Source organism: Rattus rattus, chromosome X (assembly GCF_011064425.1).
Source record: "Rattus rattus isolate New Zealand chromosome X, Rrattus_CSIRO_v1, whole genome shotgun sequence".
Taxonomy (NCBI): Eukaryota; Metazoa; Chordata; class Mammalia; order Rodentia; family Muridae; genus Rattus; species Rattus rattus.
In genome coordinates, this window is record NC_046172.1 from 88,819,791 (window position 1) to 88,842,721 (window position 22,931).

The following is a 22,931-nucleotide window of genomic DNA, read 5'->3' on the forward strand; positions in this document are numbered from 1 at the left end:
ACTGAGCTAAATCCCCAACCCAGACTAGATCTTTAAAGAATTTGGTCTCTTTGTTTCCATTTCGGCAGATGCTAGGGCCTACTTGTTGGGTTTGAAGGTCAGAATGGTGCCTGTAACATGGTATCAGTTGTGCTAAAGTCTGGTGGCCTTTTGGAAGTCTATTGAGATTTTCTAGTCATTTTGAATTTTTTTTTTCCGGAGCTGGGGACCGAACTCAGGGCCTTGCGCTTGCTAGGCAAGCGCTCTACCACTGGGCTAAATCCCCAACCTGACCAGGCAGTTTTATAAAAAAAAAAAAGCTGCCTGGGATCAGGAAGCATTTGACCTACAAAAGGGACTCCACAGGGTCAAACTAAATTAAAAGTTGGAGCCGCGAAGAATGTGTGATGTAATTATCTGGCTCTGGCTGTGGTGTCACCTTCTGGTTGCTTGCAGTCTTCCCTGAGGCCTCTGGGTGGAGACAGACCGGAGCTGCACAAACAGCTATCAGGGTACTGAGACAAGTGAACAGAAGTGAGAGGTGACTCAAGGACGTTAGGGAAGAGTCAGGATCAATGATTCACTCTCTTAAGGTGGCAGCAACAGGATCAGTGATTCAGCCTCTTAAGGTGGCAGCACTCAATGTTTCTGGTGTGTTGAGGAGACAAGCATTTTCAGGTTTATTGGTGAGCAGCTAGCAGGGACTAAGGGCAGGCAGCAGTGGACAGATTAAGGGAAGATCACAAATCAGTAAGTGCTGGCCAGAATACACAAATCTGCCTTATGTCTAGCTGAAATGAATTTAGTGCCCTGGTTTCCGAGCGCCAGACTGGCTGCTCTTGTGAGTAGTGTGTTTGAAGCTCTGGACGAGCCAAAGGACTAACACTTTATTTTCGCTCTTTGCAGCCTACCAGTTGCCATCTGCTTTGTAGCAAGATGTAAAAATAATGGTTTGGAAGATGTGCATATTGTGCCAGGAAGATTTATCCTGGAGGAGTCTGGGACAGGAACTTTAGTGCAGGGCATAAACATATTTCAGGATTAAAATACAGTAAAACTTTCCTTTAATCATATTTCTGACAAATTTAGGTTTCTGTATACCAACTTGGACTGACAGGGTATTACTTTTGTCTCAAAACAACTTAACTCTGGCCTCCATAATAGCAGAGCCCCTGTGGAAGAGTCAATTTTATTGATGTTAGGATAGTGTTTCCTATTTCATGTAGAGCCTATAATCTCTAAAGAGGAAAAGCAAAGCAGGAACTCAGGGATGATCTTAGCTTGCATGAAAATTTGAAGTCATATACATCTTTTTCAAATTTGCAACTGTGAACTGTGTGCCTGCCCCGAACTTTAATCATATTTAAATTGTTTGAATAATCCCACCCTTCCTTTCTTCACCAGAGAAATAACTGTAGTTCGGGTTGTCTGAGTTAGTGCTTCTCAAATTTCTTTGTCCATCCAAACCAACTGTACCGAGTGCTAGGTTGGCCAGTCATAGGGTGGGTACCTGAAAGTTAATTGCAAATAAATTCCCTGGAAATGCCACCACTGTTCTCCTGATTTACTATACACAGCCGACCTTGGGGAACCGAGAAAGTGTTACTAGCCCACAGTTTATAAGGCTCCACTAGATGAGAATGGTCTTCCCTTAACATAAAATAAATTACAAAACCATATCACGATATATACATAGATATGAATATGAATTTTTAAAGGTTGTTTTAAAAATTATACGTGTTGGTGTTTGTTTCTCTGTGTGGGTATGTACACATGAGTGTCAGCCCCCTTAGAGGCCAGAGGGGTTGGATCCTCTGGAGCTGAAGTTATAGTCGATTGTGAGCCACCTGACGTGGGTGCTGGAAACTGAACTCAGGTCCTTTGGAAGGTCAGCAAGTGTCCTTAACTGCTGAGTCATTTCTTCAGCTCCCATGAATTTTAATCTACCGATCTTTTGGCAGAATTTGGGGAACCATAACTTTTTAGTTTGTGTCACATTTTCCTCAGTGGTGTTAAAAGAGGGGGGAAAAAGGAAATAAAATTAAAGAAGCGGGCATTTGTGGACTGAGCTGTGGATTCACTAATCAGAGCCAGGAGATTAGTGTCCTGGTGCCGGGGAATGGGGCGGTAGTCTGGGCTTCACTTTCACTCCAAGAATGACATTTCCCCTGTAATCCTGACTCCTAGCTCCGCTTATACAGTGTCTTTGAAGGGAAGGCTAGTCAAGTATGAATGATAGCACACTCAAGAGCAAGGTATTTAAATACATTTTGTGCACAGAAACTTTTGACTGTTTAACACTTTTATTGTACATCGAAAAGTTGTGTATGTACTTGGGGTCATGGTATGATATGTGTACAATATGGAATGATGAAATCAAGAGAACTCACTTATTTGACACATAAAATTCTGGTGGTTTCTGATATGAACATTTGAAATGTTTCTTTAGCAATTTTGAAACGTGTAGCACCCTGTTGTTGATAATAATCTGTTCATTGCAGTAATCTTGAAAGTTCTTCCTGTCTAATTGAAGATTCGGCCTACTTCCATTACCATCTTTCCTTTCTCCCAATCTTCATTCTCCATGCCTGCAGGTACAGCATCAGCTCTGTTACCACGAATATGGATTGCCTTTTAAAGAAGACTGAAATTGTGTCCTGTGCAGACCTGACTGTTTTCCACTTCATACAAGTTTCTTCTCTGCTGTGTTGCAAATGGACGACGAGTTTCCTTCCTTTGTGTGGTAGGGTAAGTGCATATGTGGGGACACGGTCTGCATGGGATCCCTTATCTGTAGGCACATATGCACTGCTTGTTTTGTATGGTGGTTTCCTCCAAATGGAAACATGTCTGGGAGGCTATGGGAAGTCTCATGAACTGCAATGTTTGGGAGAACAGAAAATAGGAAGATTTTTTTGAGGGCCTAGGTACCTATGTGAAAAGGAGTACACAACTGTTAGGTGTGGAAACTGGGAAACCCAACTTCACAGAGAAGCGATGTTCGGATGATCAAACTACTTGTAAACTGGAAAGCGTTCCAAGGTTATTAGTAGCTTTTGTGACCATCAGCCTTGTTGAGGTGGACTTTAGTCACTTGTGTTCTTTTAAGTATCTCCTCACCCATGTTGCTGTTAGTAGCTCCCGTAAAAACTCACCGCTTCACCAAGTCTGACTTTGGTGCAGTGGTAAAAGTCTCCCACATCATTCTTCAGGCCATATATACACAATTTTGTTCTTTGGATAGGGCCTCTCATTGCTCTGGAACCCTGCCTTCATGGAGGCATGACCGCAAGAGATCTGCCCATCTTTACCTCACTAGCCCTGGGCCCATATTTTTAAAAAGATTTGTTTCCTTTATGTGTATGAATGTTCTGTAAACTGTTCCGTGCACTGTATGCATGCCCGGATGTTGGAGAGGAGGGTGTCAGAGTTATAGTGAGTTATGAGCCACCAGGTGCTCTGTACTGCTGAAGCATCTCTCCAGCCCCATGGGCAGCATTTCTTTGTGTGTGTCTCCAAGTGCGTGTCCAGTCCAGAGGTAGCGGGACCTGGAAGAATGGAACCAATAAATGAGGCCGACTAGAGTCTCATGCAGTAGCTAACTTTATTCGGAGCATCAAACCATTTACGCTGTAAGGGTTAAGAAGGGTCACATGAGTAAAGTTCTCATGAGTTGAAAATGTTTACAGTCACAACTATAAGCCACATGTGACAAAAACCATGTTTCTCCATAGGTGCATATAAAGGATAGTTTAACCATTTAATTGGATAACAGCGGCAAGTACTAATAAGTAATCTAATGTAAACTCAGCCCTATCTGCTACACCTGGGAGGAGCCTGAAAGCACATTCCAAGAGCAATTAGTTTTCTTGGAGTGTTCTCACTAGCACTCAGAATTCCCCTCACATGACTGAATTCCTGGACCCTGTTCAGACGTAAGTGTGTGTATGCGTGCGTGTGTGAGTGCATGTGTGTACATGTGTGTGTGTTTGCATGCATGCATGCATGTGCACATGGAGGTCAGAGATTGATTTTGAGTTTCTTCAGTATCAGATTTTTTGAGATGGAATCACACACTGAGTAAGGAGGTCATGATTCACTTAGTCTGCCCAGCGCACCCCAAAGCTTTTGTTGTTCTGTTTCTCCAAGGGTAGGATTACAAGTTAACCCTCCAGGAGTTTTAGGTGGACTTTGGGGATTGAATTTAGATCCTCATGCTTATTGCATAAGAACTTTGCAGATTGAGACCTCGCCATAGTTTCCTGGCCCAGACTTTTGCACTAGGGTTCTGAGGAGAGCATTAAGTTCCTTGTTCTTGCAGTGCAGTCATTTTATGGCCTTTATCACTTCAGCAACTCAGCCACCCAGTCCTCAGAATTTGCTCCTTTTTGAAGGCTATCCAGTGTTCCGCTGTGTATATATCCACACTTTTCTTTGTTTAACCATCAGCTTTAATTTTGCCATTTTTATAATGCTTATGTTAGTATTGGCCTGTATTCCTTCCCTTCCAGTTACCACATATCATATCATTGACATATGAAAAATGCCAGGCTGGGGGCATAGCTCAGTGGTACAGTTTCTACCTGGCATGTGCCTAGATTCAGATTTTATTCATAAAAAGCACAATGAAAATGGGATTTACATACATACAATGTAGTAATCTTTTCCTTTATTTTAGTTTTTTTAAAAATAACATAATTAGTAAGGTAAGTTCTAATTTCCCTATAATCTGCATGAGTTCTCTACTCCAGAAATTCTCCAACACTCCAAATCTGTGTCTGATTTTTTTTTCTCAAACTCTTCAGCTACCTGATCTTCACCTATCCAGAGGAGTTTTGATTTGATGGAGCCCCTTAGATTGGTCTATGCACTTATTCCTTTTACGGTAAGGTCAAAACAAATCCTTACAATGACAAGCTATAATTTTCTGACTCTGTTTACATCTAGCATTTTTACATTGCTTGCCTTACGTAACAGTGAATCTGTTCATGCTGTTCATTATTGTATGCTTTGGACTGTAGTGCTAAGATGGTCTTTCTAAGTTAAGAAAAAGTGATCTGCCATTATGGATTTCTTTAGTCCTTTGTGCTCAAAGTGAAGAGAACAAAATACCTGTTTTGTATTAGAATCCCCTGTGAGTTTCTATTTCCTGTAGAACTCATAGTTGTACTTAACCTATCATCAGGAACAAAGGGTGTCATCTATTTTCTGGTAATAAACTATATGTAAAGAAAGAATAGAAAGACTAGATGGCCAAGAAACCATATTAGGAGTTAGTATTTAGAAAGCCATGTAGGGAGTTTTATTTTCAGCCCTGCTAAAGATCGCCTTAGCATAAAAAAGAAAATCACTGTAAGGCATCAAAAGCAGATCAGAAGTATTGCTGTGGCCAACCTTCATTTAAAGCCTCATTTTAGAGACGGCTCTTAATAGTCTCATGGAAAATGGCAGATAATTACATCTGCCTTTTATACCCTCTTGCCAACCTGAAAAGGGTCAGAACAAATTATCAGAAAATCCATTAAGCTGCCTTCTTTTTAGGCTGCCTTCCAGATCATTGTCCAGGCAAGTTATAAAACAGGAAAGCCCAGATCAAACAGGCACACAACAAATAAAAGCAAAGAAATCCACGGAACCCTGCACAGTGTTACAGTGGACTGAGCACTCAGAAGGAGCAGGTCTCATGCGCTACCTAACAGTTCCCAGTTCAGTGAGGCGCCTGTGGTGCTGATGTGTAAAATATTAAATAAAAGAAACGAGACAGCATAAAAAGAGAAAAGCCAGGTAATCAACAAAACAATAAAGCCAAAGCAATTAAAGGGCTGCAGTAGGGTATAGGCCTGTTGTCTCAGCACACGGACTACCTGTTTGAGTCCAACCTAGGCTAAAGAGGGAATTTTAGGGTTGCTAGAGGTACACAGTGAGTTGCTAGACAGCAACTACTCTCCTTCTCCCAATTCACATGCTTACTTAGGGACAGAGTGGCTAATCAGTTCCAGAATCTGTGATCTAATATGTCTGTGCCTAAAGGTTTGCAGTGGAAATCTGGTAGTAACCTGAAGAGGCTTCTGCTTAAATAGGAATCTTGCTGTTTACGTTGTCCCAATTGTAATCTCATTAAAGAGAGGCAGTCGGAACACAAAGAGTAAGAATAAATAAGTTATTATTAATATAACTTATTATATTGGATGGTAATTAACTGGATGGTAATTCTTTTGTTCTAGCCAGATCTCAAGCATGGTAACAAGGATAGTGACCTCAAGGACTGCCATCCAGCATTTGGTAGGTGGAAGCATCAGTGCTTGGGTACCTAGTTTGCTAACCCTACAAGTGCTATATAGCTCTTAAGTGGTCAAAGAAAGTGGGATTCTTTGTCCCTTGGTTGCAGCTGGCTTAATTAAAACATTCAAATAAGCATATGTGCTGGGATTCCTCTGTCTTTAAAGAAATGATGTGTGTGATCTTGTGCATGCCATGGTATACAGGTAGAGGTGAAAGGACAGCTCACTGGACTTGATTTCTTTTTCCTTTCATCATGAGTCTTGGGGATCAAAATTAGGTTGTCAGTTGAGCCGCATCACGGGTCTTCTGCAGAATCTACTGAAGTTCTTTTATAGGTCCGCTATGTTGGGGTTCCTTAACCTATAACTCAGACCTATGTCATAGCTCTTGACAGACGGTCTGTTTCCTTTGGCTGTAAGTTTTTCACAGCCCTTTGGAACTCCCCTGGTGACTAGGACTTGCCTTTCTGGGTTTTGACAGGCCTTTGTTTCTTCAGCATTAACTCTTCATCCTGTCTTATTTCTTATTCTGCAGCCTTACTGCCTGACCGGGCCACTCTGGTGCTCTTCCCCTTCGCCGCCCTCAGCTGTTAACAGCTAGCCATCCTTCTTGGCCTAACATCTTTCACTTGGATGCATTTGTCCATCACTCTCTTTGCGTTATCAGCTCAGCCTGCACTATTAAATATAGGTAAGAAGAGACCACTTCAGAGAAGTTGTTGGGCCTGATGTTACGACATCATAAGAAAGCATAGGAGAATTTATCTAAGCTCTCAACCTTCCTAATGCTGAGACCTTTCATACAGTTACTCATGTTGTGGTGACCCCAACCATAAAATTATTTTCATGACTATTTCACGACTAATTTGCTACTGTTTGGATTGGAATGTAAATATGTAAATATGCAGACTATCTAATATGTGGCCCCAAAGGGATTGGGACCCACAGGTTTGGAACTGCTGGTGGAAGCTGACTCAGTGAGACCAAGCAACCTGTTTCCACATACAGAGCCGTTGCTGCTCAGTTTGGACCATTCATAGCCAGAACTTAAAACTAGGGACAGAAAGAAGTCCCCTTTCTTCATATTTGTGTGTACTTCAGTTTTGCAAAGAACTCATTTCATATCAGGGAATTGTGTACCTAACAGAAAATTTTTTTTTTTTGGTTCTTTTTTTTTTTTTTTTTCGAGCTGGGGACCAACCTTGGGCCTTAAGCTTCCTAGGCAAGCCTACCACTGAGCTAAATCCCCCAACCCCGTAACAGAAAATTTTAATTCGGAATTACACAACCTAGTACTTTACAAACCAGAAAATCAGTACTATTGCAAGCATTCTAAGTCAGTGATTCTCAAATTCTCCATGTTTCTACAAAGCCAGTTAAAGCATAGGCCACTGGGTTCCCTACAGACAGAAAGGCTAATACTACTAAGTTTAGGATCATACTAAGAAATATTATCTAAACCAACAGGAGCTAAGTTATTTGTTTTCTTGATATTCAGTTTCTTGAGTTTTTAATGTATTTTGGATATTAGCCCACTGTCAGATGTGGAGTTGGCGGTGATCTTTTCCTATTCTAGAGGCTGCCGTTTTGTCCTATTGAAGGTGTCCTTTGCCTTATAGAAGCTTTGCAGTTTCATGAGGTCCCATTTATTAAGTGCTGATGTTAGTTACTGTGCTAGCGATGTTCTGTTCAGGAAGTTGTCTCTGTTCAGGGCTATTCCCCACTTTCTTTTCTATTGGATTTTCTTTATCTGTTTTTATGTTGAGGCCTTTGATTCATTGGAGGTAGGCTTTGTGAATGGTATATAAGTATGGATCTGTTTGCATTCTTACATATTTTGACATCTAGTTAGACCATCGCCATTTGTTGGAAGATGATGCTGTCTTTTTTCAGTGTGTATTTCTGGCATAATTCTAAAAAGAAACATCAGGTGTCTATAAGTGTGTGGATTTATTTCCGAGTCTTCAGTTCGATTCACAATTAGTATGCTTAAAGGATGTAATTTACAACAAGGTTTAAAGATTAAGTAGGCTTTAAAATGAAATAACAAGTTCCTTTGGGTTTTTGAGACAGGGTCTTGTGTAGCCTAGGGTGGCTAGTAGCTCCATATATGGCTGAAAAAATCCTTGACTTCTTATTCTTGTCTCTCCACTGCCCAAGTGCTCGGACTATAAGCATGCACCACCAGTTAAAAATATATGAGCTTCCTTTATTATACAACATTTCTGTTGTTAATGAAATGGTAAGGTTGCTATAGTACATTATTTTTATTTAAGGATTATAAAAGAGTGCTATATAGTAAAGCTCAAGGCTACAAGAATTACAGCCTTAAAAAGTATCATTTATTTATTGTTTTTAACAATAAATCTTTATTTGGATGACTTTAGGAAAAACTACAGAGAGAATTCTCTGTGGACTATTTTGTTTTTAGCAGTTGTGTTGAAATTTCTTGGCTCTCATTCAGCAGGAAAGGCAAACTAGGTCCTAGGGTAAGGCCTTCATTCCTTGTGGAAAAGATTTTATGTGCATGGATGTTTCGTGTGTATGGTTGTATACCCTGTGCATGCCTTGTTCCCCTGGAAGCTGGAATTGGGAGTCAGCGCCCTTTATAACTGAAGTTACAGACAGTTGGGATCCACTGTGTGGATACTAGGAATTGAATGTAGAGTCCCTGGAAGGTCAATAAGTGCTTTTAGCCACTGAGTCATCTCTCTAGCCCCTTCTTTGCCTTTTTGTGTCCCTATAATTTCCATGACTTTTTATCCTGTGTCAGACTCAAGTGACCAAACTGGTCTTTCTCCTAGTACCAAGCAGAAGGATTCTTGCCCTGGATCATTTCATTGATAAGTCTGGCACTTCTTGGGGCTCCTTAGTAAAGGATATCTGTGTGGATGGGTAAGCACATTGCCAGCAGTCAGACCTAAGTGAAATTATCCCAGAGAAAAAGACAGACAGATTTTGTTGTATACTGCATAGAAAACTTTTTATTTACTTTCATTTATATATATATATATATCTCCATGAATGTTAATATCTCCAGATTTGCTATGTTAGTGAGGTTCAATTTAATGTTATGTTACACATACACAGTGTGAAATTGTCAATGTGGGCAGTGAGATTCATCCCAGATACTTGATTATGGTACTAAAAACTATTTTAGGGGCGTTCAAAGGAGCCATATATGCATAAACTGCCCAGATATATGAGTTCAAGGACTGTGCAATGTTTAAAAGCTAGGAATAAAATTAAATGAGAAAACTATGAGCTCGTTTTCTTATTTTACTGAAAGGAATTCCTATTCCAGATGTAATTGTTAAAGTGCTTTATCAGTTGTACTATTTGGGCCTCACAGCAACAAGTGCTAATAGAATTAAATTCAAGGTCACAACCAGCAAGGCTTTAGGTGACCAGTTGATTTGTTGTTTTTACGAACCTTGTTTGAGCTGTCTTTGGGGGACAGGGCATTATTTCTGCAGGCAGCGTATATTCCCTCACTGTGCTGAAGTTTCTTATTCTCAGGTTTTGGGAGGAAGTGCTGCTTTCTTCGTCATATCCATACTTTCCCCTGACTTTTAAGCTTGTCAGAATGATTCAGTCAAGCAAATTAATATAACCATTATCTGACATATTTAGTTTATCTAATACGAACAGTAGAAATGTACTCACAGTAATTTTCAAAGCTCAATACTCTCTTATTACCATAGTGATTTTATTGATAAGAGATTTCAAAAACCTTGCCTCTGGGGCTGGAGAGATGGCTCAGCAGTTAGAACTCTGATGCTCTTGCAGAGGACCCAGGTTCGATTTTCCAGCTCCAATAAGGGAGTTTATAACTGTCTGTAATTCCTCCTGCAGGGGATCCAGCACCCTCTTCTGGTCTTTGCAGGTACCAGGTACACATGTGGTGTACAGACTTCTAGGCAGTCAAGGCAACACATACACACACACACACACACACACACACACACACACACACACACACACTAATTAAGTGAAACTAATTTTTAAAAATCATTTCACCTATCTAATTGAAACCTTTCAGAGTTTGACCACCACCTCTCTACCACCCCACTCCCATCTTCTACTTCCCAGTCATCACCGTTCTAATTTCTGTCTGTGACTGTAATGGATTTAGATTTCATAGAGGTAAAAACATGCAGTATTTGCATTTCCCTAAAAGCCTGGCTTGTTTCGCTTTGTATAGGAAGAATCTGTAAGTGTTATACATTGCATCAAGTCCTTTTTGCTTTGAGACACAGTCCCACTATATATATAGTCCTGGAATGATCTGGAATTGGCTATAGACACCAGGTTTGCCTATAACTCACAGATAGCCTTCTGCCTCTGCTTCCCAAGTGCTGGGATTTAAATACTGCACGACCACACCCTGCTATGTCTCAGGCTCTAGAAGCAGAAACTTTGAGTTTAAAACGAATAGAAAGTTTTATAGCACTGTGTTTCGGGCTCTTTAATTAATTAAATTTTTTAAATGTAAAAAAAATTACATTTAATTTTAAAAAACATACAAGCGGGAGAGTATATTTAACAATTACTAAAATGTTGTTGGGGGTTAAGTGAAAAATGAGTGTGTAAGCACTGTTCCATTGTGTACAGCTCCTAGATTAGCTCTAATCATTTATTGTTTACTCTAAGAATTTATATTCTGTGAGACAGTACTATCATTTTCATGAATTATAATTTCTAGTTCAGTCCATTGCTACTTTTCTTGTTAGCACATTAGAGGTATATATTTTTAGTATGCCCATGCTCCAGAAGAGGAAGCAATGGAATAGTAGGCTTCAAAGGTTTGATCAAGATGTCCTGGTTCTACTACAAAAATAAGTGGAAAGTCTAACCTAGAAATTCTGGCCCTGTGCTTCAGACATGCGGGGAGAGTTAGGTATGAGACACAAAAATGGGAAACAGAGAGTAGAAATGTAAAGATTCAAGATGAACACATCAGAAATGGCACATTAAAAGTCAGGGTTGGTCCAGCTGCTTAAATGAATCACAATAAACTGCTCTATAAGAAAATTAATTCTCACATCAGAATGATTGGTAAGCTTCCAAATCAACCTAGAACACAAATTGGGAGAAAGGTTCAATAGATGATAAAGGGACAGGCCCAGTTCTTGTTTTAACATAAAAGATTCCAAGTACAAGAACAGGTTAGCCAATGCCTTGGCCCTATAGCCAATTGCAGGCCATTTCAGGGCCCTGGAACTCCCAGGGATCAAGCCCTGACTAGAGTTTGGAGATGGCTGGAGAATCGGGAGGTGGCTCTCTCAAGCTGTGTCTGAAGCAAACTTCCAGCTACGCCTCTGGAAGGGATCAGAGGCTACAACAGACAAGACCAGGCAGGAGATCAGAGGCCTTTTTTTTCCCTCTCAAGGCCAGATTGAGAAGGGACCACTGAATAGAGGAAGTAAGAGATGGGCCTAACTCTTGACAATCATTGATGATGCTCCTGAGGGGGACCCATCACTGTTTTTGGTGCTTGGATACCAAGCACCACTCAGTTGTTCTTGATGAAAGAAGGTGACACAGTGTTGAAGGGAGCATTGAGATTCTGGAGAAGTTTGTTGTTGCTGCCCAGAGTCCATACTCTGGCGATCCCGTTGGGATGAATTTTATGCAGTGTTCTAGGCCACTGGTTCAAGATTTCCACTACTGGTGGGAAGAGTGTTCTGAGTGCCAAACCTATGCTAAGTGTTGCATTTGAGGCTCTGGATGAGCAGAGGAAGTAAAGATTTATTTTTTCTCCCTTTCCGGCCTGCTAGTTGCCATCTAATTTCCAGCTCAGGAACTGACAAAGTTTAGAGGGTGATCTGTTTTCTGACCTACTGCAGACACCAAACTGCCCCAGGAATGGGTCTGAGTGGACTCGTTGGTGTGGTGCTTTAAGATACTTCAAGGAGGGTTTGGGAAGTTAGCTTGTTATAGAAATACTATACCTTCACAGTGAGAAATGTCACCCTGCACACTTAAGAGATTAAGGGAAAAGCTCTTTCTAGAAGAATCCCAGCCAGCTGTTGCTACTGCCTAAAGAGGAGCAGGCCTTCAGTAAAGGAATGTGCTAACTTACACCTTAGGCATATTCAATTCACAGTCTCTGCAATCCTTAAATTTCCTTCAGGCCCAGGCCCCAATTTACACTTTGAACAATTTAAGAGGCAGGAGCCTGAAAGTCTGGCCACTTAGGCAGATGTGTGACTTACACAGCAAAGACTTTGCCAGAGTTAATTTTAAGTATGCAGGAGTTCTTCCTGCATAGTTGTTATCTGCGTTGGGTCACCTTGACCACCTGCCTGAATCAAGCTTTTCCTGATAAGACCCCAAGGGACTTAATTAAAGCCATGACTTGATTGATGTGCCCCTGCAGCAATGCAGGCACAGCTCAAAATAGATCCTGGTGAAGATAGGTGCTTGAGGGAGGGACCTAATGTCCGGTCAGTCCTGATTAAAAGAACTGTTCATCCTAGCTTTTCTCAAACAGACCTGGTGAGCACACTACTCATCTCTGAGGTATTTTGGAGGAATCCCTCCCTGAGCTAAGTTCTGCTTTGTCTGGTTTAAGAATTGTTGGTGTGGGGGTTGGGGATTTAGCTCAGTGGTAGAGTGCTTGCCTAGCAAGCGCAAGGCCCTGGGTTCGGTCCCCAGCTCCGGGGGGAAAAAAAAAAAAAGAATTGTTGGTGTGCACAAGATCTGTCAGACACTGGATCACCAACCAGGTAGCATACACCAGCTGAGATGAGGCCCCCAACACATATACAGCAGAGGACTCCTGGGTCTGGGTTCAGTCAGAGGAGATGCTTCTAACCCTCAAGAGTCCAGAGTGAAGAGCAAGACATTCTAAATCCTCCTCTGGCGTCCTACTCCAATACAGAGTTTTTAAAAGATTCTGAAGATAAACCCCATTCATGTAGAGATGGGGTGTCTCAAACGAGACGTTGTTCTCTTGAGATGGGGTGTCTCAGTAAACTTGGGGTAGGCTAGCTGGCATCAAGTCTCCATGGATCTTTCTGTTGGGTGCTAGGGTTTTGAACTAGGGTCCTCATTTTTTTGTTTTTTATTTATTTGTTTGTTTATTTTTACACTCCAGATTTTTTTCCCTTCCCGTTCAACACCCCCCCCAGGATCCCACCTCCCATACTAACCTTCCCCACCCACCCACCTCCAAGAGGATGTCCCAACTCCCACCCCACCAGACCTCACCACTCCCTGGAGCCTCCAGTTTTTTGAGGGTTAGGTGCATCTCCTCTGACTAAACCCAGACCCAGGAGTCCTCTGCTGTACATGTGTTGGGGGCCTCATCTCAGCTGGTGTATGCTACCTGGTTGGTGATCCAGTGTCTGACAGATCTTGTGCACACCAACAATTCTTTTTTTTTTTTTTTTCCCGGAGCTGGGGACCGAACCCAGGGCCTTGCGCTTGCTAGGCAAGCACTCTACCACTGAGCTAAATCCCCAACCCCCACACCAACAATTCTTAAACCAGACAAAGCAGAACTTAGCTCAGGGAGGGATTCCTCCAAAATACCTCAGAGATGAGTAGTGTGCTCACCAGGTCTGTTTGAGAAAAGCTAGGATGAACAGTTCTTTTAATCAGGACTGACCGGACATTAGGTCCGTCCCCCAAGCACCTATCTTCACCAGGATCTATCTTGAGCTGTGCCTGCCCTACTGCAGGGTCACAGCAATCAAGTCATGGGCTTTAATTAGTTCCCCTCTGGGCAGGAAGAACTGGGTCCTGGAAGTAGGGAGGGTGGAGGGCCTGGCCGGAAGAAAGATTAAAGGCCCTGGTTGGTAAAAGAGTTTCACAGAGCTGCCAAGTTTCAAACATTTCTAAGGCATGAATCAGACCACTAGTCGATGTCAAGGTCTAAGTAATGTCAATACATAGGCCTGATGAAAAGCTGAAGTACAAGCTGCTGCCAAGAGCTAAGGAATTCCTTGTTTCCTAGGTCCAAACAAAAGTAGGACCGCGTGCAAAGTAAAGGTCCTGATACCTCCGGTCTTTAACGCTAGTCACAGCAGTTCTTAGTTCGGCCACCAGATGGAGCGCTTCTCCCTAACAAGGGGAACTGGTTCTGAGCCATCTAGAGTTTCACTGCAAATCAAATTTCTCCCAAGTTTGCTTTATCTCCTGACATAGACAGTCTATGGAATTAGGTGTGCATTAGGCAGAAGACTAGTGTAGAGGGGAGAAATCAGCACCAGAGGAAATGGGAAATTCCTCGCTGTGTCACAGGCTGATACAAAAGCAAGGTCCACCCCACGCTAAAACTGTCTTGACTGGGGCTGTGCCTTCAGAAGCCAGAGCAATCCCCAAGAATCCCTGTGTAGTTTCCTCAGTGCATCTGTGGAATGAGCAGAATAGCCATCAAGTTTTCCATAAAGGCAAGTGGGAAACACAGAAGAAAAGGAGTACAACAACTTGCAGTTAAAGGGCCAATGGTCTTGCCACTGAAGGGAAATGAATATATCAGAAGGAGTGCTCATAATTGGAACTTACTATACCCTGGTATGATAACACACAGCTTTTGGCCCAGAACTCCTGGGACTGAGGTAATAGATTTCGTGAACTCTGGAACAGACAGAGGAGATAATGGAATTCCCCCCATCAGGATCATTTATGAGCAATTCTTCGCATGTCTATTGACCATATGTGTAGGTATGTCTTTCTTCAAGAAATGTCTATTGAAGTCTGTTCATTATTAAACTGGGTCATTTATTTCATTGCAACTGAGTTCTCTGTTTGAGATAGGGTTTCTCTGTGCAGCCCTGGCTATCCTGGAACTCGGTAGACCAGGTTAGACTCATACTCAGAGAGATCTACCTGGCTCTGCCTCCTGCATGCTGGGATTAAAAGCATGCACCAAGGCTATCCAGTGCAACCAAGTTCTTTATAGATTTTAGCACTAGCCTGTTATTTGATGTGTGGCTTGTAGAAACTTCCTCATGACCTTGAGGTTGTCTCCTTACTCAGTTCTCTTGGTTGTGCACTCCTATTTGTTTATGTTACTCTTTGTCTCCTAGTTGCTTTTTTGGTTAAATCCCCCATCAAATTCATTGTACAGACCAATGCCAATTTTTTCCCAGTATTTTTTTAGGTCTCTTTTTCAGTTTTTGGTGTTTTGTTTGACTGTAGAACAAAGATAATCTTCTTAAACAAAGGAGTTTTTTTTTTCAAGTTTGCCTAAAAACCATACACGTTTAAAATGACAAATTAATTGTAAGATTAATTATCATCAGAAGTTATAGTCATTTTTTTAAACTCGGGGCAATAGACTCAGAAGTGCAATTGCGGCAGGTTTTTACCTCAGGTCCTCTTTCACAGACTAGCCTTAAAGAGGTTCTAGAAAGAGGCAACCCACACTTACACCCACCAGTGAAACTCTCCCACCAACCTGAAAATGGTCCAGACACATTTTATTAACTATAGACTCCCATTAGGCTCCCTACCAGATCTCTCCCCAGATTACAAAACAAATAAAATTCAGCCTCCAGGACACAAAATAACAACAGAACATCCAAACTGGCCTAGGTAGGTCTGGTTTGTTTTTGTCCAGAAGGTCAGGAAGATGTTAATATTGAAGCCATGCTTTAAGAACTAAAAACCTTCCTAGAAAGGCCGGGTTGGAAGTGAAAAGTTTCTGTAGAAGAGCTCTAATAGTTATGAAACACTAGGAGAAAGACTTCCTTTCCTGTTTAGGTAACTGGAAGCTCCTGGGGCCAATGTCTAAATCTTCATGTGTATAGTTCCTGATTTTTTTGCTTCATGTTTTAAAAAATGTTTTTTAGATGGCTTGTATTTATCTTAGGGTCTCATACTGCTAGTTAAGCACTCTACCACTGAGCTGTCTGAACCTCCAATCCTTCATTAATCTTCTCTGTAAGTTGTAACACTGCTAAGGACAAGGCAGGGACATAGAGAATTTCTCCTCAGCTTTGGCCAAAATTCTATATAAATTAATTTGCCTGTTTTATACAGATGGATTTTTGTATTAATAATATATACAAGCATTTGGGCCCAAAGCCAGGCCTTATAGCCGGAGAATCTGTCAGTTGGATGGACAATGTACTGGAGGCTTTAGAATTTCAGGATGCACAATAACCTCATTATAAGCCAGTCAGTCAGTAGGACAGACAGATAGATGAGACAGGTTAGCTCTCTCTCTCTCTCTCTCTCTCTCTCTCTCTCTCTCCTCTCTCTGAAATCTCTCCTCTCTCCCCTCTTAGATGCCATGTGAATGGATCTCCTTGTTCCCCAGGTCCTGATTTCTCCTCTCTGCACTAATCCTCTGCCTTATGCACACCTATTCCCATACTGTCTGTGTGAGGAGGTAAAGCAAATTTGAGAGACTGAGACTTTGTAGCACTTTCACTTAAAATTGGCTGTGAGGCAGGAATGATTGAGTCTTCTGGAAGGCATCTCAGGGAACATATCTTAAATTTTCTTTAGTCACAGTGCTTATTTACTAGAAGTTACAAGGGTGTGTTTGCTTTCTTTTTAATCATTACTTGACAGGAAAATATCATATTTCCAATAAACTGTATGAAAATTTCATTCTCTTAATGTGGTAGAATTTAGATTGTAGGCATGCATGCATGTGTAACTCTCCCTCTCTGTGTGTCTGTCTGTCTTTCTGTGTCTATCTGTCTGCCCCGTGTGTGTGTGTGTGTGTGTGTGTGTGTGTGTGTGTGTGTGTGTGTGTGTGTTGGAGGCAAGATCTTTTCAATGTAGCCAGACTGACCTGTACTCACTGTATCCCTGATTCTGCCTCTCCAGTGCTGGAATTATACCACCATACTTGACTTCAGTTCACTTTTACATTATTTTATAATTTCTATATGTCAATAGTTTTTGTGGGTGCTTCATTATTTCAGTTAATAAGAATAGTACATTTTTGGATTATTCAGTTAGTGAACACTCAAAGATATCAGCTAAAGACTACTACTCCAATAGGCCTGGTGATGATAAGCCACATAGTGTCCCTTGTCTCATTCATTGTAAAAGTTCATGTCAGTTTCTAAGCTTATAGAGATTTATAATTGTGCTCTCTTCTCTTCCAGGTAGATACCCAGTGCTGTCAACATGGAGTTTCCACAATGTGTAAGGTTTTCAAGTGTGACTAAGGAATGGAAGTATTGGACTAAGGAATGGTAAAAGGCCACAAATATCAGTGTTTTCAACCATTATTTAATTGCTTTCTTAATTATTAGATTGTTTTGTGTGTGTGTGTGTGTGTGTGTGTGTGTGTGTGTGTGTTTGCACTCACACTCACAGTGTTGGGGATTGGTGCAGCCCATAGTTCCTGCTAGGAAAGTATGTCATTTACCAGTATTATCTGTTTGGGGAAGGTTATTATTCTGCCTTTTAGAAAGCACTTATGCATAGGCCTTATTCTGGTTAGGGTACAATCAATTGGTATATGAAATAGTAATCTTGCCATGTGAGGATGTTGAGTCCAAACTTCTTAGCAGTAGTCAGGATTTAAACTAATAAAGAATGCACAGTGTGGTTTCTTCTCATGTCTTGAGAATTATCTGAGGCTAAACTGTGTTCGTGAGCAGGGTATTGGATGAATACCATTGGCACCAAATAAGACCATGTGCTTTGCTCCTAACAGATAATTTCTTTGTCTGTGGGCATGGAAGCCATCCCTTAAACCCCATAGATAAACTATTTCCACCTGTTGTGGTTTGCCCTGGAGTTACTGTATTTTAATGCTAATTCCACTGCCCCAAGGACAGCTGCCTAGTCATGGACTCAGAACTCAGGTGACTTCACCAGAGCCACCTCTCCATTGAATTTGTAAAATACTGGTGAGAGGCAGGTAGGATAGAAGGAGGCCTGTCATTGGAGGAGAAGGAAGGATGGGCTAGAGAGAAGTTTGAAGGAAGAGGAGGAGACTAGGGAGAGAGAGGGAGGAGTCGGGAGCGAGAGGGGGGGATTAGATTCAGAGAATAGGGTTAGAGAAGAAAGTTGTCGACAGTTGAGCCAGTAGAACCTGAGGAGGGGGGGGGGGAAGACTGAACAGTTGATATAGTTGGAGAGTGAGTAATGAAAAAAGTGGGAAAGGGACTGTTTAAACACACGTTGGGGAACTGAGAGAGGAGGAGACAGGAGATGGAGAGAGGGGAGAAGCCATGGCAGGTGATGTTAAGATTCTGTTCTGTGTATTTATAGGTTGTTATTAATATTCTCAAGGGATGGATGGTACTGGGCTTTGTATGTTTAAGTGGGCAATTATATCTTACCAATTGGATCTAAGATTACTGTGTTATGTGTTCTTTTATGTGAGGGTTTGAGTGTAGGAAAGTGGGCTGTGTTTCCGCCAAGATATCTAGCAGATATCTGGGGCACTGAGGTGCAGGACCTAGCAGGGTAAAAGACCAACATTACCGTTTTATTTTTATATTTTTACAACAGTTATAAATATTATTTTTGATCCCTAGGAAACTCTGTAAGATATGAAGAAGAATATAATTAACTTAAATGCCTCATTTAACATTTCACTTAAAGGCTTTGTGCCCTTCCAGAATTTTCTAAATATGGTCAGAGTTCTCAGAATAAAATGTATAGACACTGAATGAAACAATGCTAAGTAGCCACCAGGGGGCGAAATTGTCTATGGATTTAAGCAGCACAGGCCAAAAAACGAGCCTCAGTTCAGCCTAGACGCCATGTTTATGTCTGTATCTGATTTTCTGTCAAGACTACAAAAAGGTCAAGTGGTGATTCTATTTCTCTTTATTCCCTTGGTTTTAGAACACTTCTGTTCCTGTCCAAGGCTGCTGTGGGAGCCATGCGGTGCTGTGCCTGCTGTGTCACTACCAGGTAGAAGAGAGAAATGATGCTGCGTTCCTCTAGCTCTTCCGCTGTTAGGATTCTAGTTCCCGCGTCTCTGATCACCTCTGGATTGGCCACCATAGGAGTGGACTTAAAGGATGAAGAGAAAGGCAAAACTAACATTTTTTTGAGACACCAGATACTCTAATTAGAAATACAGTATTATACCTTACCATAATTGCTATAAAAATATGAGACCCAGAAAGGTTAACTTGTTGTTTTGGCTATCACTTTAATTTAGCAATTATTATTAAGCATTGCCAGTATGATTGCACTTATAACTGCTCTAGGTCGTCAGCCCTGTAGTCTTTTCAGGCAACTTGAAGGTAACATTCATTTTAGAGTACTTTCTTCCATACTGCTAGAAGATACAGACATTTCAAATGGCAATACTGATAGGAGACATAAAATCCAGAATATTATAATCAAATATCTGGCCAGTGTTCAGACTTAACTTGGTTGTGCCATTTAAAGAGAATTTGCAGTTGGTTTACTTAAATCATGATCCAGACAAGGTTCATACACTGGATTCACTTGCAGTGTGAACTATGAGGTATTTTATGTAAAGGAAATGAGAGTAAAATACTCAGTTGAATCAGGTAGTCCTCTTGTTTAGGAAGCCATAATATTTGTCCTTAAGGAACTCTGTCTTGGGTTTCTATAACGCTCTATGAGTATATCCATCGCAAGCCTTGTATTATTAGTGTGTGTTTATGCATGAGTCCTCATTTAAATGAGTAACTTCATTTAAAGGCAGGTCACAGTTCATCTTCAACACTACACTTTTTGTACCTAGCGTAGTTACTGGTACATAGAAGGAAGCAGCATACTTTTCTTGAACTTGGGGGTAGGAACCAGTGAAATCTTTATAGCATGGCTTTGCCATGATAAGGTTTTCCCTGGAGATACATAAAGGTTGCTAGTTGTTTTGGAACTATGGAAGAGTGTAAGCAGGGAGGAGCCTATTGCAGAGTTCACACTAACAAGATTGATGGTCAGAACTGAACTAGGGTGATGACAGTGAATATTAAGAAAAGACCATGGGCTGGATAGATGGCTCAGTGGTTAAGAGCACTGGCTGCTCTTCCAGAGATCCTGAGTTCAATTCCCAGCAACAACATGGTGGCTCACAAACATTTGTCATGGGATCTGATGCCCTCTTCTGGCTGAACACAGCAACAGTGTACTTACATATATTAAAAATAAACAGAAATAGCATAGTCACATATTTATTAAATAATAAATAAATAAGAAAGAAAGAAAGAAAGGAAGGAAGGAAGGAAGGAAGGAAGGAAGGAAGAAAAGATCGAGTGGAGAGTTACTGACAGGGCAGTTTGCACAATTTGGGAACTATTAACTATGTGGAGAATGGAAGCTCCATGCTTAGGTAATGGTGACACCGCTTGAAGAATCCAAGCAAGACAGGGAAGCAGGTTTGGGGTAGGGAAAATCAATTCAGTTTGGACCATGCTAAAGTTGACATGACTACTAGGAAGTTTTTATCTATCAGAAATTGGGAGGTCAAAACTTAAAAGAGAAGTCAGGAGTGAAAATTGGGGCATCTATGGGGACATAGATGGGGCTTAAAATTATCCTCCATCATTCACAGATAGAATATGTACTGAAACAGGAAGTGAGACTTAAGAAACCCTTACGTTTATCAAGTAAAAGCCCAAGAGGAAGATGGAAAAGGAATAGTCATAGACATTGGAGAAAAACCAAGATACTGTGGTATCATTGCAGCCAAAGAAGAAGCTTCAGGAAAGAACAAACTAGGAGCATGGGGCACTTTACTGACAGTTAGGGAGGTGGTGGTAAGGACAAGTCCTGTGTGGCTGAGATATGTACAGTGTTGTGGCAGGAGATGAGCCCAGAGGTCCTGACCCAAAACAAGCTTGGTTATGAGGTTAAAGGACTCTGGGCTATGTTTTGTAGGTAATGGAGAATCATCAGTGGTTTTCAGACAGGGAGGACCTGATCAGAGCAAGGTTTTACAAAGGTTTTACATGCTGGGGTGGTATGGTAGATCCTATACAAGAATGGGACTGAAGACAGAAATCATCAAATGAAATGGAGGGACACTTAGGTTGTGGGCAGAGGCCCCATCTTTGAAGATCCTTAGCAGATAAAATTGGCAAGGCCTAAAAGCAATAGTGAACACTCAGTGTGCCATATCGTAATTATTAATAACTATGTGAATTATCTTGTCAAATCCTCCCAACAAACTTAAGAGATAGATAAGCATCATTAATGTCATTTTGTTCTTGATAAAACAGGAACATAAGAGATAAAGACATTGATAAACAGAAGAGTAATTGGAAGAACTCTATATATGAAACTGGTGGTTCGGCTAGCTGTTCCAGTAGCTCAAACCTATGGCCTTCCACAAGTACTCTTATTACTGACCTTATCTCCAGCCTCGTTTTATTTATTCTTTTATTTTTAGAAAAGATCTCACTGCCTACCATAGGCTGACCTTGAATATGTTCTGTAACCTAAGCAAGTCTTCAATTTGCTATCCTCCTGCCTCAGTCGTTCCAGTAGCTGGAATTATCAGCCTATGCTTCTAGGTCTGGCTGTGACATCCATTCCTTTTGCCTTGATTAGCTGTGGGAAGCGAGAAGAATGTTATGAGGTATCAGGCTCGGTATAAGTTGCCAGATATCCAAATCACAATGGGTGGAACAGGATGGAAATTATTCACATTTCTTAAGGGTTTACTGTCCCATCATCTCTACAATGTGATATTTGTCCTCAGGATACTAGAAACAACAGCAGCACGCACATTCACACTGTAAGCAGCAAAATGCAGCATGGGAAAAGGAACAGCATGGGGATAGCTAACTGTTTCTGCTTTAAAAAAGTTCAGGACTGTGATATTAGCTAGAATATTGGCTGCAGCATGTAAGTGCCACCAATTAAAGTCGAAAACACAGGAAACCTGTTAGATGTGTGTGTACGTTGGTAGAGGTAGGGGACAACTTGTGGAAGTCAGGTCTCCCCCTTTACCATTACAGTGTGTTCTCTCCTTCCACATTGTGGGTCCTGGAGATTGAAGTCCAGTGGTCAGCCTTGGGGCCATCCCTTCCCACCCTGAGCTATCTCTTAGACTGCAAATCAATTAAAGTTCCATTGTCTGTTGGACTACCATTTCTGTCCAGCCATGCAATTCTAGTGGTGTTTTCCAATCACTGTCTTGTCTCCCTAACCATAGTTGACTTGATTGGTTAATGCATGGCTTTGCCATCTAGGGCAGACAGTCAGAATTCTTCTCTTTGATTGTCTTTTCCTTAATTGGAAAAAAATAGTGTGTTCTAGTTTGTATTAGTCACCCAAAGAAAATCTCTCTCTCTCTCTCTCTCTCTCTCTCTCTCTCTCTCTCTCTCTCTCTCTCTCTCTTTTGTGTGGCCCAGCTATGGGGTGTATGTTTGGAAATTTCTGGTGGCCTTTTGCACCATAGGAAGGAAACTTGTCTAAAAGAATGTCGTTTTCAGGCTGAGCAACTGAGAGCTTCCCATCGGTGCTCAAGTCTCCAGTCTTGCTTGCTCTTCAGTCCCATCCACCTAGGATGGATTACCTATGTTACCGTCAATAGAATTTTTTCTTTTGCATTGAGTTTTTGTCACTTGCAATCAAGAAAGTTCTGATTAAAGCTCTACTCTAAAGGACAGTTCTGGACTCAGTGTAGATGTGTTTAGCACTTATGTGTCAGAAGGGTCATAATAAATAGAAACTAGAAGCAAGAAGACAATTTGCAGAACTATTACTAGTCTCTCTGAAAACTGACAACCACAAGCCACAACATTAGAGGCTTCT

The 22,931-nt window shown here is 41.3% G+C and overlaps 1 long non-coding RNA gene across 2 annotated transcripts in view; it reads left to right on the top strand.

Annotated features, from left to right (window-relative positions):
* The first annotated feature begins 4,246 nt into the window (after positions 1–4,246).
* The window catches only part of LOC116888859, a 38,105-nt gene continuing 19,420 nt past the window's right edge, over positions 4,247–22,931 (top strand). The window contains exons 1-4 of one of the 2 annotated variants that reach the window (XR_004386348.1): positions 4,247–4,864; positions 6,208–6,261; positions 17,336–17,425; positions 19,035–19,103. This is a non-coding gene — a long non-coding RNA (uncharacterized LOC116888859). Of the gene's footprint in view, positions 4,865–6,207; positions 6,262–6,913; positions 6,952–17,335; positions 17,426–19,034; positions 19,104–22,931 lie in introns of those variants that run through there. The other variant, XR_004386349.1, reaches the window with a different exon arrangement.